We start from the raw sequence: 18,489 nt of genomic DNA on the forward strand, positions 1-18,489 counted from the left end.
TCCGCTCGCTTTTCCGAACCCCCATCAGCACTCGCTTATCAGTGCCAATGTTTTCCCTGCCGTGTTTTTGTGTTTACTCCTGTCCCGCTCCCTTCGTACGCAGCCCTGTGCTGCTGCCATGACGGCAATCTATGCTGCGAGTGGTGGTGCGCCCATGGCAAAAGGATTCTTCGTTGGGCATTTGATGACGTTGAGTCTCGTGCTGGATGGTTGGGCTGGTTGACATGGCGAGGTACAAAGTTACGCGCCTACTATGCAACCATCGTCAGTCTGCAACGGTGCTTCGAACGCGACGGTTGTATACATTCGGGAGCTGCTCCCCCTCTTGGAAGGGAAAACAAGGAATACAAGGTTTTTGGTTTTCTGCAAACGCATGCTTGCCTGCTCTGCTTATTTGTGCTGCTTCGCTGCAAACCAAGTGGAAGGTGATTAGTCTTTACACCGCCGCTCCACCTGAATAGGGAGCTAATTTTGGAGAGCTTTAATATTTTTGTACTTTCCCGAGACTGTTACCCTTCTCTTTCGGAGAAAGATATGGGTTGATGATATAAATAAACAACTCCAACCGAAAGCGATAGCGGTCGCGCGCGACAGCCAGGATAGGAATGGCCTTTAAAATGGGCGTTAAACACGACATGCGATTATTGTAAGTGAAGTGTATTTAATTGCTCCTGTCAGGTAGGAGAAGGAAAACGGGGTGAAAAACAGCAACAGTTAGCGTCGATCTAGTTAGCATCGCGCGAGCTCGCTTGGATGGCGTGGGCAGTGCAGTGAAGGTTGCAGCCAGCCCAGGCGAACGAAGCCAGCGAAGAATTGGGAAGACTAATGAATTTTTATCGTGCCCCGAGAGGTCTAATGAAAATTTATCGGTTACTCCAAAGGGAGGATAATGATGAAACAAGTGAAGGTATAGGGCGCAGGAGGCATCTAATAACAAATAGTAAAGTATTTAACGACGGAAACCTGCTAATAGGGCCAGTGTACTTTGGATAGGGAGCAGTCGGTGAAAGTGATAATGATCTCTGGTAGCCTACTGCGATGAAGAAGACGCTGATGGCGACAGCGGAAGTCGGGCCGAGCATTGTTGCAAGCGAAGAGGAAGCCTTTGGAAAGTGAATCAATTTTTGCGGACTTTGCCTTCCGAGCAGAGAGTTGGAGGTCGTTTTGGGGAGCGACGAGAGGAGTGAGTTAAAGTGGAAAAAGGATTGAATTACCGATAAAGGGTGTTTGGTAGGCGTGCAATTTGGAGCAATTTTGTAAGGGAGAGCATGGAAACGGTCGGTTCGGGGTGGAAGTGAAAAGCGATCCTGTGTGTATCGTCTGCCTGCCTGCCTGCCTGTCTGCCTGGAGTAGCTACCGAAGACGTCGATAGGATTCACTCTGGAGCACAATCTGGTATGTAGATCTGATTTAACCGTAACGATAATGTTGTGGGATTACAGCAATTCCCGGAAGAGACCTTTTCGCCTAATATATATTAGCCTAATTTCTCTCGAGAAGAACGTTTATGAAGAAGTGACTTTAAGTAAGGTGTAGATCTTTCAATCTTATGCCATTCAATCATACAATAACTATTACTGGGAGCTTCTGACTTAATTTATTTTAATCTGGAATTTTTGCGATTGGATCACTCTACCACTAGAACTTGACAATGGAACAATATTTTGATAAGCTAGAAAAATCTGCAAAGAATTACTACATTTTCTTGAAATCTCTGGTATAAGATCGTCCCAAAACTGCTCGACAATATCATAGATTGAAAAGTGTTTCGTCTATGAAAAGTATCACGTTTCAGTAGGATCGTTAATCTCCAACTTTGTTATACAAAGCCATGCGTCTTACGAAAAAAAAACTTCTCTGGAATTAGACAAACAAATTCTTGCTCACCATTTCCAGGTAACAACATTGTACCCAAGGGGCAAGACAGCTTAGATATATTAGAAAATATTTTCAAATATTTCAAAATTTCAACGAAACTGTTTCATAATTTTCAAAAACTTATAGGGTAAATGTCGGCCTCGCCACCCATTGACTATGTTCGGTACCCACAATTTAATCGTTAGTTTCATTGTATTTCCCATCAAAACACCTTAGTCTCTCAAGTTCAATATGATTAAATTTTTACGACTGAGCAATCCGGTTATGTCAGATGTTTCTTTAGATGAAATTCACACACTACAAAATGCGGGTTTCGAATTGCCGACTATAGAGCAGCTGGTTAACACGCAGTTCAAATGGAATCGTTGCCGAAGAAAAAAAGGCTGCCAATAATAATCACACTCACCTGAGATGTATGGAGCATTGTAAAAACGCTTTCAAACAGTTTTGAACAATTCTGTCGATTGGAATGGATAGATAAGGAAGCAGCAGATACATTCTCAAATTGACGAGAATACGTAAATTCCCCTTCTTGTGCTTTTTATGCTCGAAAATTTTTGTTCAACGGATACTTATGTTTGAATTCTAAGTCGAGAAAAGGAAAATATCAAAAAAATATTTTGATATATTCAGCCAAGGTGTCCCACCCCTTGATTGTACACAACCGAACCCATATTTTTTTTCCATTTTTGATGTCATTCATCAAAAGGAAAATGATTAAATTCCTTCACTGTCTCCTATTAACAAGCATCTCAGCTCGTATACCTTCAAAAACTGGCTGAAATCCTATCTGTCATCACCGGCAGTGTCGGTGGGATTCGTTCTCTGCTTTTCTTATCGCATATAAATTGGGCTCCAACAGTCGCCTACTTGATGTTTTGATTTTCGGCTAAGCAGTCTCCAAACTTTAAACGATTGAAATCTGAACGATTACTCTAATAAATTTACAGACTGCTTTGCCGTATACCAAAAAATTTCCTTACACAAATTAAAGGTTTAATCGGAGAGCAATCGAAAAAAGATTCAACTCGGTGTAATTCAATCCAAGTAAGCGTTCGAATTTATTGACGATGCGTGGGGTCGTTCCTGACGTGAGTACTATGTAAATTATTCGCTCCGCCTGCCTTGGTCCTTGGCGTTGGTAGAGAGGGCCTCAAACGCTTAAACGGAGTACAAGTGGATTCACGTTTCACGCTCGTTGCCGCCTGATAGTGGAGGAGATTTTGTACGTGAGAAATACGGCAAAGTTCCTTCGGTTTCAGATTCAGGGCTAAGACATGCCGGGGGGTAGACAAATTGTTTTCGCCTTCAGAGTTTACTCCATGAACTGGAGGGTGAATCGTCGCGGTAGCATATGCTACCTACCATCGCATGCTAGGACACGGCTGCTGTCGTGCAGCCGAAGGTTGCGACAGTGAAAGTTACAACATAATCAATGCTAGACGAACATTTCAGAAAGGTCCTATCTGCGTTGATCGATTCTCTTTCCCGACTTTCTCTTTCGTTAGTGACATTCCCTGTTGTGTTTGACGTTCTGGGCGCTAGACAAGAACCTTCTGTATCGAATTAAGTGGCAAGCATGACACGACATCTGTAGTTATCAAAAGAGAAAGTTGATGAAGAGAACCGATCAAAGCAGATTGGACCTTTTGAAATGTGCATCTAGAATGTTGAAATTACCATAAATCAAACAACACGCGTGTTGTCGGTAATCGAGCAAGCAAGCAAGCAACGTCTTTTCGTGATAATCGAGTCATTTGAAGTCGCAGTTCAGGCTATTAACAATTAATGAAACGCGTTGTCACACACTTCTGTTAACGGGTGGAAGTGGATGTGAGATTCCGTGATTCCATTCTTTCAGCTTAAAGGGTGATACGGTCAAAATTTGGTCAAGGGAAAACGCGTGTAAATCGGTGAAATAGTTTATTTAAAAAATCAAATTAAATTTCTTTTTCAAGTTCAATTAGTATAAAATTCAGGAAAAATATTCAGTTAGGCTTCCGCTTTTCCAAATCCGAATTGCCGGGCCTTACGCTTGACCCCTACCATCAGATTTTGTACAGCCAGCTTGTCCACCTTCTTCGCCGCAGACAGCCAGTTTGCCTTGAACTGCTGCTCGCCCTTAGCAGTTTTTTTGGTCTTCTTTAGGTTCCGCTTGACAATAGCCCAGTATTTCTCAATTGGGCGGAGCTCTGGCGTGTTGGGAGGGTTCTTGTCCTTGGGAACCACCTGCACGTTGTTGGCGGCGTACCACTCCATGGCCTTTTTACCGTAATGGCAAGATGCCAAATCCGGCCAAAACAGTACGGAACAACCGTGTTTCTTCAGGAAAGGCAGCAGACGTTTATTCAAACACTCTTTCACGTAAATTTCTTGGTTGACAGTCCCGGAAGCTAAGAAAATGCTGCTTTTCAAGCCACAGGTACAGATGGCTTGCCAAACCAGATATTTCTTTGCGAACTTTGACAGTTTCATGTGCTTGAAAACATCTGCTACCTTTCCCCTTCCTTTTGCCGTATAAAACTCCTGTCCCGGAAGCTGTAGTCGGCTTTGATACGCTGCTCTTCTTGCTTGGACGGCATTTTGACAACTGAAGAGTGAATTCCAAAATCAAAATAGGAGCAACATTCTACACACACACACCTTCAAAATGAGAGGTGTTCAGGTTTTTTAAATGCAAAATTGAAAGAAATACGTCAAGTTGATATTGACGAAATTTTGACCGTATCACCCTTTACTATCCGATTTCGAACAAACGTCTACCTTTGTTGATCAACGACTGGTAAAAAGGCTACTTTTCAAATTTGCGACCGCAAGTTATTTCTTTTAATTAATGCTGAGTATTTACAGAAGTTTAGGGAAGTTCATGGAACATTATTTGATTTTGAAAAACTTCGTAGAAGTTTGGGAAATTTCGTAGAAGTTCGCAGATTTGTGTAGAAGATCATACAATTTTCTAGAGCTGCAGCCAGGCATGGAAAATCATTTGCATTCATTTCGTGCATTCATTTACATTCATTTGTCCCTAACTTTTGTCATCAACAGAATTTCGCAAAATTATGACTAGAGTTTTTGTAGGTTTTGTTATTAGCTACAACTTTTGTTAACAACTCAAATCCGTATCTCTTATGCATGACGAACCAGAGCGAACAGAAGTCACTACTGTTTTTCAGTGAATGTGTTTTACATTCACTGAAAAACCGTATCAAGTTCTGCCCGCTCTAGTTCGTGATGCATAAGAGATCCAGATTTAAGTTATGAGCAAAAGTTGTAGCTAATAACAAAACCTACTAACGCTTTGTACATCATTTTGCGGAATACTATTGATGAAAAAAGTTAGAGGCAAATGAATGTAAATGAATGCATGAAATGAATGTAAATGATTTTCCATGCCTGGCTTCAGCAAATAAAATACAAGGTCAGCTAATGTTGTAAAAGCTCGGTGAACTTCTTGGGACTTGAGAGAACTTCGAAGAAGTGTTAATAATTTTGTTGGAGTTCTGTTAACTTCGTAGAAATTCATTGAGCTTGGTAGAAATTTAGGGAACTTTAGAGAAAAGTAGTGAATTTTGTAGAACTTCGCAGAAGTTCAGGTAACTACGCAGAAATTCAGGCAACTTCGTAGAAGTTCAGGCAACTACGCATAAGTTCAGGCAACATTATAGAAGTCCAGGTAGCTTCGTAGAAGTTCAGACAATTTCCTAGAAGTTCAGGCAACTTTGTAGAAGTTCAGGCAGCTACGCACAAATTTAGGCAACTTCGTAGAAGTTCAGGCAACTACGCAGAAGTTCAGGCAACATTGTAGAAGTCCAGGAAACTTCGTAGAAATTCAGGCAACATTGTAGAAGTCCAGGCAACTTCGTAGAAGTTCAGACAATTTCCTAGAAGTTCAGGCAACTTTGTAGAAGTTCAGGCAGCTACGCAGAAATTTAGGCAACTTCATAGAAGTTCAGGCAACTACGCAGAAGTTCCGGTAATTTCGTAGAAGTTTAGGCAACTTCGCAGAAGTTCAGGCAACTAGGCAGAAGTTCAGGTAACTTTGTAGAAATGAATTTAACTTCGTAGATGTTCAGAAAACTACGCAGAAGTTCAGGCAGCTTCGTAGAAGTTCAGGCAACTTCGTAGAAATTCAGGCAACTACGCAGAAATTCAGGCAACTTCGTAGAAGTTCAGGCAACATTTTAGAAGTCCAGGCAACTTTGTAGAAATTCAGACAACTTCGTAGAAGTCCAGACAACTACGCAGAAGTTCAGGCAACTTCGTAGAAGTTCGGACAACTAGGCAGAGGTTCAGGCAACTTCGTAGGAATGAATTCAGACAACTTCGTAGGAGTACAGACAACTACGCAGAAGTTCAGGCAACTTCGTAGAAGTTCAGGTAATTTTGTAGAAGTTCAGGCAACTTCGTAGAAGCTCAGGCACCTAGGCACTTTGTATAAATTAATTTAACTTCGTAGAAGTTCAGGTATTTTCGTAGAACTTCAGACAATTTCCTAGAAGTTCAGGCAACTTTGTAGAAGCTCAGGCAGCTACGCAGAAATTTAGGCAACTTCGTAGAAGTTCAGGCAACTACGCAGAAGTTCCGTTAATTTCGCAGAAGTTTAGGAAACTTCGTAGAAGTTCAGGCAACTTCATAGAAGTTCAGGCAACTACGCAGAAGTTCCGTTAATTTCGCAGAAGTTTAGGAAACTTCGTAGAAGTTCAGGCAACTAGGCAGAAGTTCAAGCAACTTCGTAGAAATGAATTCAGACAACCTCGTAGAAGTACAGACAACTACGCAGAAGTTCAGGCAACTTCGTAGAAGTTCAGGTAATTTCGTAGAAGTTCAGACAATTTCCTAGAAGTTCAGGCAACTTTGTAGAAGTTCAGGCAGCAACGCTGAAATTCAGGTAATTTCTTAGAAGTTCAGGCAACTTCGTAGAAGCTCAGGCATCTAGGCACTTTGTAGAAATTAATTTAACTTCGTAGAAGTTCAGGTATTTTCGTAGAACTTCAGACAATTTCCTAGAAGTTCAGACAATTTCCTAGAAGTTCAGGCAACTTTGTAGAAGTTCAGGTAGCTACGCAGAAGTTCAGGCAACTTCGTAGAAGTTCAGGTAATTTCGTAGAAGTTCAGGCAACTTCGTAGAAGCTCAGGCATCTAGGCACTTTGTAGAATTGATTTTTACTTCGTAGAAGTTCAGGTATTTTCGTAGAACTTCAGACAATTTCCTAGAAGTTCAGACACTTTCTTAGAAGTTCAGGCAGCTACGCAGAAATTTATGCAACTTCGTAGAAGTTCAGGCAACTACGCAGAAGTTCAGGCAACATTGTAGAAGTCCAGGTACCTTCGTAGAAGTTCAGGCAACTTCATAGAAGTTCAGGCAACTTCGCAGAAGTTCAGACAATTTTGTAGAAGTTCAGGCAATTTCTTAGAAATTTAGGCAACTTTGTAGAAGGTCAGGCAACTTCTTACATACTTAGATTTTTGCTGAGATGGGCACCACTGACCAGCTCAGTATTTTATTTGGTTGGATCTCAGTGAAAAACTTGCCGAGATTCAGCAAAATTTATGTTTTTTAGCTGAGATCTCGGAAAAAATTCCCGTTTGTTACAAAATGTTGAATTGTTGAATAACGTATGATTGGCGAATATATATCTTCATAGTCGATTCCTGAACCCTTCACCACGAGTCTCGCTTTGTATTGCTGTATGTTGCCGTCGGGTCCACGACCCATTTGTTACGGATTGCCTTACGTTCATCATGTAGATCGGTGCGATTTCTTCCTTCATCGCTTGTATCCACAGCTTTCGATCAGGTCGCCGCATAGCCTCGTCGTAAGATTGTGGATCGTCCTCCATGGAAACATCGTTCGTTGGTAGATCGGATGGCTGGGTGAGAAAATCATCACCACAAAAGGAACCGTAACTAATAAAATCATCACACATACTTGCCTGGGTATACGCGCCCCCTGAGCGCTGCGCCTCAACCCTTGTTGACTTTCTTCAACTGGTCTTGCGTCTTGGTTGCGGTGCGGTGCGTCACAAGAAGTGCTTGAGCTGCCGTTCTTCCTCGTCGTCAGAGCTGACTTCGGTCTCATCAGAACATTCGATAGGAACAACTCCATGTATTTGACTGGTTTCGAATCACGTTCACAAGCTACAACGGACTTTGGAATGCTTTCGCTGATAACGATTACATCCCGACTGATTATGAAATCGTTTCGCTCCGGATTGGATAGCCCTTGGGAATCTTCGCAATATCCAATGAACACGGCTTCCCCCGCCTTTGGATCGAACTTTTTACGCTTCATCTTCGGAACATGGACCATCACGCTTAATATGATATGTTATGGAACTACCATTCACTGTAGCAATACAACTGTCGGTAGACTGTTGACTATTCTCGCTGTTCGACTTGATCAAGTTTAATAACCTCTAATTGTACTCAACCTGCCATTGTATGAAGGGCCATGGGATAAATGAGAATCTCCTTCCAACGACAGGATCATATACCTGGTCAAAAACAGGCCATCCAACAGGAGGATGTCCCAATGAGTGGGAAGAAGAGCCCGCCCCTTTTGACGAAATGTTAAAAACAGGGAGCTGGCATTTCCACTCTTCCCATCCATTTTGCCTTCAATCGGGTGCACTGGTGGACCGTCTCGTATCCACACGGCGAATGAGAACGACTCAAATTTGAGTTTAGTTCACTCATAATCGCCAAAAGTGCAGGAACTCAGCGATGAGTAAAATTTGACCCATGGTTTCCTGTGGAAAACCTAAAAAATCTGCCGGAAAATGAGGAAATTGCCGAAAATTTTATTCAGTCTCGGAGTAGTACCAATAGACTGAGTGAATCCAATCTTTACTTTTCTCAAATTCGGGAATTTTTCCCTGGAAAATCCTGGAAAACATGAGGCAAATTAACTCATCGCTTAGTTCCTGCACTTTTGGCGATTATGAGTGAACTAAACTCAAATTTGAGTCGTTCTCATTCGCCGTGCAGCATTTAATGTTTCATATAATAATGGAATGAAAGTTAAGAGAAAAGTTATGGAACGATCTCACCCGATGTGTTTGTAAAAGGGGGTAAGTCACTCTGCCACATTGTGTCTGTGCTTATTGTGTTGCATGTGTGTTTTTGGGTGTCGGAAGGTGTTTCTTCGTGTCGACCAAGCTGTCAAAACTTCAACCGAAAAAATATGCTTACTGGCAACCATATCCTCGACCATAACAAAACGCTGAAAATGACTGATCCACCAGTGACTCCTTCGCTATTGTTTGCTTACAACAACAAAGTACATCTGATTCACTACCGAAGATATTCGAGGAAAATGTGCAAGGCGAACTAAAACAGCTACTTCAATTCATCAAGATGTTCAAAATTCAACTCTAAAAGGCAACAAAGCATAAACGAAACACTACCATTAACCACTACAAGGAGCGCGACCGCAGAGGCGAGGTGGACTGACGGATCTAGACAGACTTTTCTACTTTTTGAAATTGTAATTTATTTAGTCAAACGTAATCCTGGTTTTCCTCATCCACTCATTCCCAAGGATCATCCATCCATTCCTCCTCCACAGTTGATATTGATTACATTGCGCAAAAGAAAATAACTCGCATTCACACGCATGAAAGTGCCCAGGCACATCGGATTTCAACGAATACCGAAACGCAGCATTGCCAACTGCCTCTCTTAGGCCCGATCGTATCCAGTCATTGATATTCCAGGTCGCGAAATACGATGTACGTGTCACTTCCGTATCCCGAGTGATTTTCTTCATCGAGGTCCGGTGCAATCCAACAAACCGACTGCCGTGGTTCTCTCTCCTTTGCAAGAAAAAAAAAAACAACAACTAAATTTATCAAAAAACCTAAACACTATTGGCAGTGGTGCCAGAATTGATGAAAAAAAAATAGCTTTCCATGCGGCGGAAGGGTGTTTGAAGTGTGTTTTTGTGGGTTTTAGCACAAGGTGGCAGAGTGACTTACCCCCTGATTTGTAAAGGAATCCATGACATCACGATGATTTCGAAGAGCTCCCATAGACATGCTAAAAAACTTATTCTATTATTTTCCTCCGGTTAGGTGCTGGGACCATAACCTCTTTCCAAGTTAAAAGAAAGAACAGTGCTTCAGGATTGAAGGAGCAAACTGGAATGAACGTTTATGCTCTAACTACTTGCTAATGTAATAAAATCGCGGGTTGCTTGGTTTTCACAAAATTGGAACAACTTTTGCATTTTTCCATTTATCAGGAAAGTAAGACAAATGAAAACATATGTTCGGATGGTTTAAAGAGAAAAGTCTCTGCAGCAGACACCGTTTCCCGATAAGACAAAAGCTCAAAGCTGTAATTCATTTTTTATAAGAAACAATGCAAAACAATATAAAGGCTAACTTACATTAGTTTTCTCCTTACTAAAGCTACTCTGATTCACTTCCATAGAGCCAGATGGGACAATCTTGTCGCAGAACCTAAATCGCACAGGATAATTTAACTTCAACCTGGGGAAGCATAATTCCATCTCACCTCTGCAAGAAATTCCAAATTCTCCAGAAAAATGAGCTGCAATGAAATCCAAACCGCCTATCAATTCACTATTCTTTCTTCTACTGTTCACTTTGCCGTTGTCGTTTCTCGGCTGACGGGTAGGAACGCACTTAGGTCAAAAGGTGTGCGTGAAGTGCTGCAGTGATGCCAGAACAACATCTGTTAAATAATTTTACCAAGAAATGCAAGGTGCTTAATCCGTCCAAATCAGTCCCCCAGGAATCATCAAACATTTTCACCCGAAAGAAAATATTCAGATAATCCCGAGCAATCTGATTCTCATTAGGACTAGAAAGACCCAAACTGAAATTATGGGAACTTTCAAATTGCTTAGCAAGTTTCTGAGGTTTTTTTCTAAATTTGTGATCAAAATTTAACCACCTTTTTTAGGCGCTGGAATAGACTTTTAAGGTTTTTCATAATTTTCGTGAGCTGCCGAAAGGGTTTGGAACTCCGGTCTTATTTCGAAACATTATTTTCAAAAGTTCTGTTCGTCAGGGCAGAGAATCGTTTTTTAATTTGTTTTTGCAACTTTCCGCCAGATAACTATAAGATGATAAGATAAGAAATGGCTCTTAGGTTGGCCTATGGATTGAGTCCATCGATAAAAATCTCCTGTTCTTGATTTTGACGTAGGATTACGTCTTTCGGCAACATACTGGGGGGTGCAATTCCAGAAAACCAAAATCGACCGCATTACGAAAAGAGGTCAGGTTTTGACCACATATAACTCTGTCAATAGCAAATGGATTTTAATTCTTAATAATCCAATCGATCGGAAATTTATCAATAAATCTGCTAAAATGAACACTTTTTTAATTTTCAAAAGGGTCACTATTGAAAAATACACAAATGTCCAACTGTTGCAATGGTTATCAAAATTATCACCGATTGCCTGCAAACAGCGCATTCCCTAACACAGATTTAAATATCGTATTCGATCCTGTATCACAGAACGGCGCTCATTCAATCACCGTGTGTGGTGGTGTCCGGTCGTCGGTGTCAACAGCAGAAGCGAATCAAGAATTGGGTGTGGGAATCAATGGCAATAAACTTACCCCTCACAGGAACTCGTCGGACGCACGCCTCGTCAGCTACGGTTATGGCTTGGTGGAGTTCCTCCAACGCTCGGTTGATGTCCTCCACGTGTTAAGCGGTGGGTTGTCGATGATGTGTCAGTCTACCACACGTCCAAACTGGGCCCAGTTTACGCGGTGGTAGTCCTTGTGCAGACTTGGAGCAGGGGCCACGTTGTAGCCCAGTTCAGCCACCACCGGTTGGTTGTCGGAGCTGAGTTCGTTCAAGACTACCGGCTTGGACAAGCCGATATTTGTCGGGAACAGGTCTAGCGTCGATGGGTTGCCCGCCGGTGAAATGAATATTGGTTCATCCGAAAACCAAACGGAGTACAGCCCATGCTGTGAGTGGTCGAACAGGAGACGACCGTTCTTGTTCTGCTGGTAGTTCCGCCAGGCCTCATGGCGAGCATTCAGATCTCCTCCAACTATGAAGCGGGAACCGGTACGGGTGATGGTGGACAGGTCCTTCTTAAATTTAGCCGGTAGTCCACTGCTGGCGGCACACTGTCGAGGGCAGTAGACGGCGATGAACTGGACGTATCCAGAAGACGACTCCACCTCCACACCAAAGGCCTCGATGATAGAGGTGTGGATATGGGAAAGAGTGTGGTATTTTAATCCTTTCTTGATGACGACCGCAACACCACCCCCCCCCCCCCCCCCTGGAGCTGGTGCGATCAAGCCGGATAATGTTGTGGTCAGGCAACCAGAAGCTGTCGCCGGACTTTATATGGGTCTCGGTTAGAAGGCCCATGTTGATGCTGTGCTTGCGGATGAAGTCGGCAAGCTCAATCTCTTTTTCCAGGTGACGATAGATAGCGGTTCAGACGCCATACTGGATGATGAACTTACCGAGCACTTAGATCTGTTGGGCTTATTGCGGCACTTACGAAGAGCACCGGACATGTTGACGAAAATTTCCATCAGTTCATCCGCTGAGAACAGATCGGGGTTGTTGTTTTGCGCTGTTGGTTGTCTCCAGACTCCAGGGGGGATGGAGAGCTTTGGCCAGCAGAATCACCGGAAGTTGCTTGAGCGGGATTTTCTTGCCTTTGCTGAGCAGCACGAAGAGGCGGGAAATCCTCCGTCCGAAATGCCGGGACTTTGTCCTTCTTGCGTCCTGGTTGGTTGTTAGTTGCCACCTGTTTTCGGATGCGTTTGAAGTCCTCGCGTTTGGAGCACTGTCTGTCGGAACCTTGGTGAGCACCACCACAGTTGGCACATTTTAACGCCACGGCTCCATCCGCAGGGCAGTTGGAAGTGGCGTGTTCTTGAGCGCAGTTGCTACAGCGTGGCTTAATGTTGCAGTTACGAGTGCCGTGTCCAAAGTTCAGACATCGTTGGCACTGGGTCACATCGCGATGGCCTCCACGATATGGCTCCCATCGTATGATTATGGAGTAAATGGAGCGGATAGCCTGCAGCGCATTCAGCGTCAGCGTTCCCTTCTGGAAGTGCACCAGGAAAAGACAATCTGGGTACGTCTTCACGTGGTCGTCTCTCCTCGTCATCCGAAAGACAGCTATTTGGTGCCAGCTTGTACCGGTCCTTGAGTTCTTCTTCGATCGCCTTGGGATCAACATCCGGTAGACCCCTGATGACTACCTTGATGGGCTTTTCGCCGGGGATGTCGTGCGTGAAGTATTCCGCATTAAAATCCTTCAGGAATTTGACTGCGATTTCGTATTCCGCTTTCGTCCGGAGCATCACCTTAGTGCCGATCCTGCTGATCTTGTACTCAGCTTGCAACTCCCAGCGATGAGAGATCGCCAATAAGCGTGTTGAGTGGTACTTGCTTCACCACCAGTGGAGGAAGCTTGACTTTCGCCGCACTCGGGCCGGCAGAATTCTCGGTTTCGACGGCGTCGCCGAAATCACCGATGTCGCTGACGTTCGTCGCGGTAACATCGTCGCGTCCGCTCGTACCATCGGACTGTCCTTGGTTCTTCTTCCTCTTTTTCGTCCGCTTCACCGGGACTGGGTTGGTATTTCCAACATCGGTGGGCAGAGTAGCTTACCTATTTGAGGTAGGTACCGAGCTACCCTTACCACTGTTCTTCTTCTCCGCTTGGTCACGAAGTCGGCTCCGAGAGCGCTGTCTTCCCATCACGCGATGCGACCGACACTACTGACGAACAAAGCGAGCAAAGACCGAACTGAACTGCTTGACGTTCAAGCAGAGAATCGATGTAATGCGAACGCGCAGTTAGCTACCTGTTATATAGACAACCAGCTCTGTCGGTGTCGTATTTTCTCACTTCTCATTGGTTACTGTGTATAGCCAATAGGAAGTTGTCTACATGTTATAGCGCTGTCTTGATGGTGGTTTCTGTGTTGCAATTAATTGGCAACCGTTATAACATGTTATAACTCTCCAGTCTGTACAGCGTTTAACAGATAGCTGGGCCTTCGCATTTCACCCGTTCAACGGTAAACAACCAGGAGGCATGACTGGTCGTGGCAAGGGTGGCAAAGGATTTAGTGAAGGAGTCGCCAAGTGTCATCGTGTGATAACATCCAGGGCCTGCCATTCGTCGTCTGGCTCGACGTGGTGGTGTCAAGCTCATCTCCGGTCTGATGTACGAGGAAACCCGAGGTGTGCTGAAGGTGTGTCGAAAAAATGTGTTCCGTGATGCCGTCACTGAATACGCAGCTGCCTACACGTCATCATCATCTTCCAAAGGCTTTAAGCCTGTACTGCCATCGGCCCTTTTCAGGGCCACCAACAGTTTCCAAAAGAGTTAATTTTCTGAACATGTCCCAACTAAAATTCATATCAAAAGGTTTTTTTCAGGGCAATCATTGTCATACTAAAGAATATAAACAGAGGGAACCCCGCTAAAATTCCTATTCCTACACAAAACACAAGCTCTTGTTGCAGTTAACAAAAATATTTACTATATCATACCACGTAGTTCTACGTCATCATTGCGTTCAACCCCATTGGGCTGTCCCTTGTAGTTTTTCGAATGGATAGCTGCAACCGGATGACGGTTGTTTTGAAATCAGATGATTTGATGATCCTCTCGACTACAGGATGAAATTTTTTTTGAGAAAGGATACGAGACGAACCAGCCCAAGGCTGAAAGTCTCGTTAATAAAGAAAACTAAACTATAAGAAGGGATAGGGCCTTCAGTTGAAATGCGTAATGCTCTCTGCAGAATGATTGTCATACTAAATGGAAATACATATGGTATTCGTTCAGCCCCATAACGCAAATCATTTAAAAACGATGATGTAAATAATTATATCGAACGTTATTTGCTGTTCTGAGCTGACAAACGAAGTGGAAGCATGGCCATCGCTATCAGAGCTGTTACGAACATAGGTAAAGCGTGAAAACCAATTTTTGTCTAATTCGTGGTGGAGGAAGTTTCCTCTACCATCGAAGAATTTTTTGTATCCATAAATGGCTGAAATGGCTGATTATGGCTATTCAGTATGGAAATTTAGATAATCATATTATAAATCTAATTAAAAGCTCTTGCATGTCACACTATTCTGTCCTCTGAGTGCCGTATGTTTTATAGCCAATTTTCAAACGAAAATCATCCTGTATTTGGATGACAATCATATGGATTCATCATCTGACGACGAATTCAACCATAAGAAAATCATCCGAAATTGTTAAAAAGCTTGAGCAATGCAATAATCATTCGAAGTATTGCAGATGTTTTGGTTCAGTGTAGGAACGGACTTAGCCCAAAAGGTGCACTCAAAACAATTTCAAATCTAAATAGTATAAAAGTTACGCTAAATCGCAACTCTCCTGCCTGACGCATAGATTGGTATAAAGAGAGAGATTACTAACTTAGTATAAAAAATGTTTATTCCTAGGGATTTATAAAGGGCATGTATTCTTCTGTGACATAGCGTTTTTTTATTCGTGCAAGCTTTCATTGTTGCTTCCCTTGCTGTCAGTTTTATTTGCTTGTTGTTGGTTTGGCAAGCAAATGCAATACAAATATGGAAAATATATTTATTTCTTTGGACTCATGTTTTAGTTGTTTTCGAAAATATATTTCAACAACTGAAAGATAAACAGTAAAGATCCACATCGTCTTCTTCTTATTTGCATTTCAAGCTTATTGCTTAGTGCATATTAGCTTATTGCGTGCTCTCAACTTAGTGTTCTAAATGCACTTCCTCAGTTATTAATTGAGAGCTTTCGATGCCAATTACCAATGCATGAATTTGTATATTGTATGGCAAGCACAATGATACTCTATGCCCAGGGAAGTCGTGAAAATTTCCAACCCGAAAGATTCCCTCGACCGGACCGGGAATCGAACCCGCCGCCTCCGGCTTGGTAATGCCATGCCTTTACTGACTAGGCTATGAGGCCCCATAAAAAGATCCACATCGGCTGATATGAATTCAGGGAACATGATAAGCCCTCCGACACAAGTCGTTACAGTCTGATGGCCTTGCCCTTGGTGAGCCGGCCTGGTCAGCTTTTGCGATTGCAATTTCGTTATTATTGGATGAAACACTTTCTGAGCTTTTTTTCAAATTTGTGTTCAAAATTTAACTTCATTTTTTAAGCGCTGGAATAGGCTTTTGAGGTTTTCTTTTCAAAATTTTTGTGAGCTTCCAAAAGGGTTTCTGTGCCTCAGGGCAGAGAATCGTTTTTTAATTTGTTTTTGCAAAACCTGCCAGATAACTTTCATGGTAGGATCGCGTGTTCTTAGATGTTGCCTCCTATGGACATTTTTCAGACGGATCAAGAGCCGAAGATCGTCGTCTATTATAATTGAATCGTATTTAACCTCGCATTTTGGTACTGAGGCACAATGTTTCAATTATAGAAGTAGTCAGAGATTCAACTCAATTTCATCTTTGGCATGTTCGATATTGCTCCCAATCAGTAATTGAAGGTAGAGCTGTTGGGATAAGAAATTATTTCCTGGGATATTTCAAAAGTAACGGGAAGGTGATCAGAACCGAAGTTAGCATGGGTAACCAATTGGCTACAAAGTTGACATGAATCAGTTAAGACCAAATCGATAGTTGACGAATTTCTTGCTGAAGAAAAGCATGTTGGGCTATGTGGATTAAAAATATCAATAATGGTACTATTTGTCCGATATATTACTTGTACATAATGTCGCTATTTTTAAAACGAACAAAATGTTGAATTTTTTTTCACCGCGAGAAGCATGGTTTGAAGAGAAATCGACGATTTTTCAAAACTCTCTGTACAGCCAAACTGGGTTAACCACCACTGGCAGGGCAACATCTGTTGGATTTGATGGTGGACACTAGTACTCAATTATGCCGGGCCAGTTCCATCTTGCGTCTATTTTTCAAACAATTTTTTGATGATACATGTGAAAATATTTTACCATTGCAATGTGCAAAAGTAATTAACAAGTTGAGCTTATTTTGCATGTGAAAGTTACCTTGAAATGGGAGAGAAATTCCATGTAAGAAAGCATTCCAACAAATGTTTCTTTGCGATATTAATAGTTCTGTGAAGGGAGCAGAGCTTCCGAATATTATGGACTTTGTTCGCCTTCACCCCGACCAGAGCAGAAGATGTCTCCAGCAGGCTGCGTCGCTGAGCACATTCGAGTTCGATTATTGTTTGAAATCTTTCATAGCTTCTGTTTGGGGCCCTGAATGATGGATCAAATGGACAGAATAGTGTAGAACACTTACTCAGACTGTGTGTGTGTGGATGAACCATTGAGAGATGACTATTGTTATGTACCAATCTTCTTTGAGTAGATTGTCTTTAACGTGTACTGCACTAGCGAACGTACCCCGATCGCTGTCAAAGAACAGAGCGACAATTTTGTAATGAACAAACGTTAGACGATTCGCAGTCGAAAGTCGAGAAGTCGGAATAAAACTGAGACTGGGGGTCATTATGGTTTTGAACATCGAACTTATCAGATTAAGAAAAAAAAAACCCTATTGTAAGACATAAAAGCTATCAATGGCAATTGGCATTTAATTCCTTGGCCAAGTATGACGCGACTCCATCAAATGCCCATAAGCTTTGAAAATTATTCTAGCAGCATAACCGGTCTATATGGAGACGCACGTCAAAGAGCAAATAAAAACCATTTCTTGGCAAAACATCCCCATTGCTTGTGCATGTTAAATTTACAGCGGCAGTAAACGTACCAAACAACCGCTGACAGCAATAAATTACATCCGCAAAGCCACCTTGCAAAACATGACAGCAAAGCAATTTCCTTTCCGTCTACGTTTTGCTTTTTCTCTCTCCCTCACTTGATTACACCGGTGCCTACTTTGATCGCTGCTGCACTGATGCGATGTGTCTTAAGCCCCGTTCACATTACAGCCTATCATAATATTAGTTCCAGTGAAAACTTGATGCCTGCATTCTGACATCAAGATAGGCTAAATCACGCTATACAGGCTGTAGTGTGAACGGGGCATTACTTTATAAGTCCATTATCGACCAGCCATCGACGGGGAAAGATTATGCAAGGCCCGGATCGGAGCCGCCGGTCAACCAAAATTTAAACCCTTCACCATTCTTTGAACCTGCACAAATCCCATTTTATGTTGCTAAACCTCCTTCGAATAAAAGGATCATTACGACGACGACGACGATTCCACGAATGCGACGGGAGAGGGCGGTGATTGAACTCGAACGGAAAAGCGTATCAAGAAACGCTGTATAAAATGGGATTTTACGCTGCAGCAGCAGCAGTAGTTAGTGGATGGAGGAGGAATAAAACTTACAGCCAGTCACGCAGAATCCCAGAGCTCCTTTTCCAACCTCCATGCAGCGAGTGGTAAGATTGCAAGAAGAAATTATTACGATTATGACCTAGTTTAAAAAGTAATTTTCTCGCAAGGTGCGAAACACCATCCATCCACACCTGTCGCTGCCTCAGTCCCGATGGGCGTTTGATAGTGAATGGCAGTTGGCAATGGCAGCTGGTTGTAGAAGTAGGCGGTGAGAGGCGCTTCGTTTGTCACGGCCAACTGCGCGCCCGGCTCGACTGTCATTAC

The 18,489-nt window shown here is 42.7% G+C and overlaps 1 protein-coding gene across 1 annotated transcript in view; it reads left to right on the forward strand.

Annotated features, from left to right (window-relative positions):
- The first annotated feature begins 284 nt into the window (after positions 1-284).
- LOC135700747 (probable G-protein coupled receptor B0563.6) overlaps positions 285-18,489 on the forward strand; it is a 155,584-nt gene continuing 137,379 nt past the window's right edge. Inside the window, exon 1 of the mRNA XM_065221376.1 lies at positions 285-1,395. The gene's annotated coding sequence lies outside the window, so the exon portion shown is untranslated. The remainder of the gene's footprint in view (positions 1,396-18,489) is intronic.

This window comes from Ochlerotatus camptorhynchus, unplaced genomic scaffold (genome assembly GCF_037179485.1).
Source record: "Ochlerotatus camptorhynchus isolate MF236.1 unplaced genomic scaffold, CSIRO-AGI_Acam_v1.1 ptg000141l, whole genome shotgun sequence".
In the NCBI taxonomy this organism is placed as follows: Eukaryota; Metazoa; Arthropoda; class Insecta; order Diptera; family Culicidae; genus Ochlerotatus; species Ochlerotatus camptorhynchus.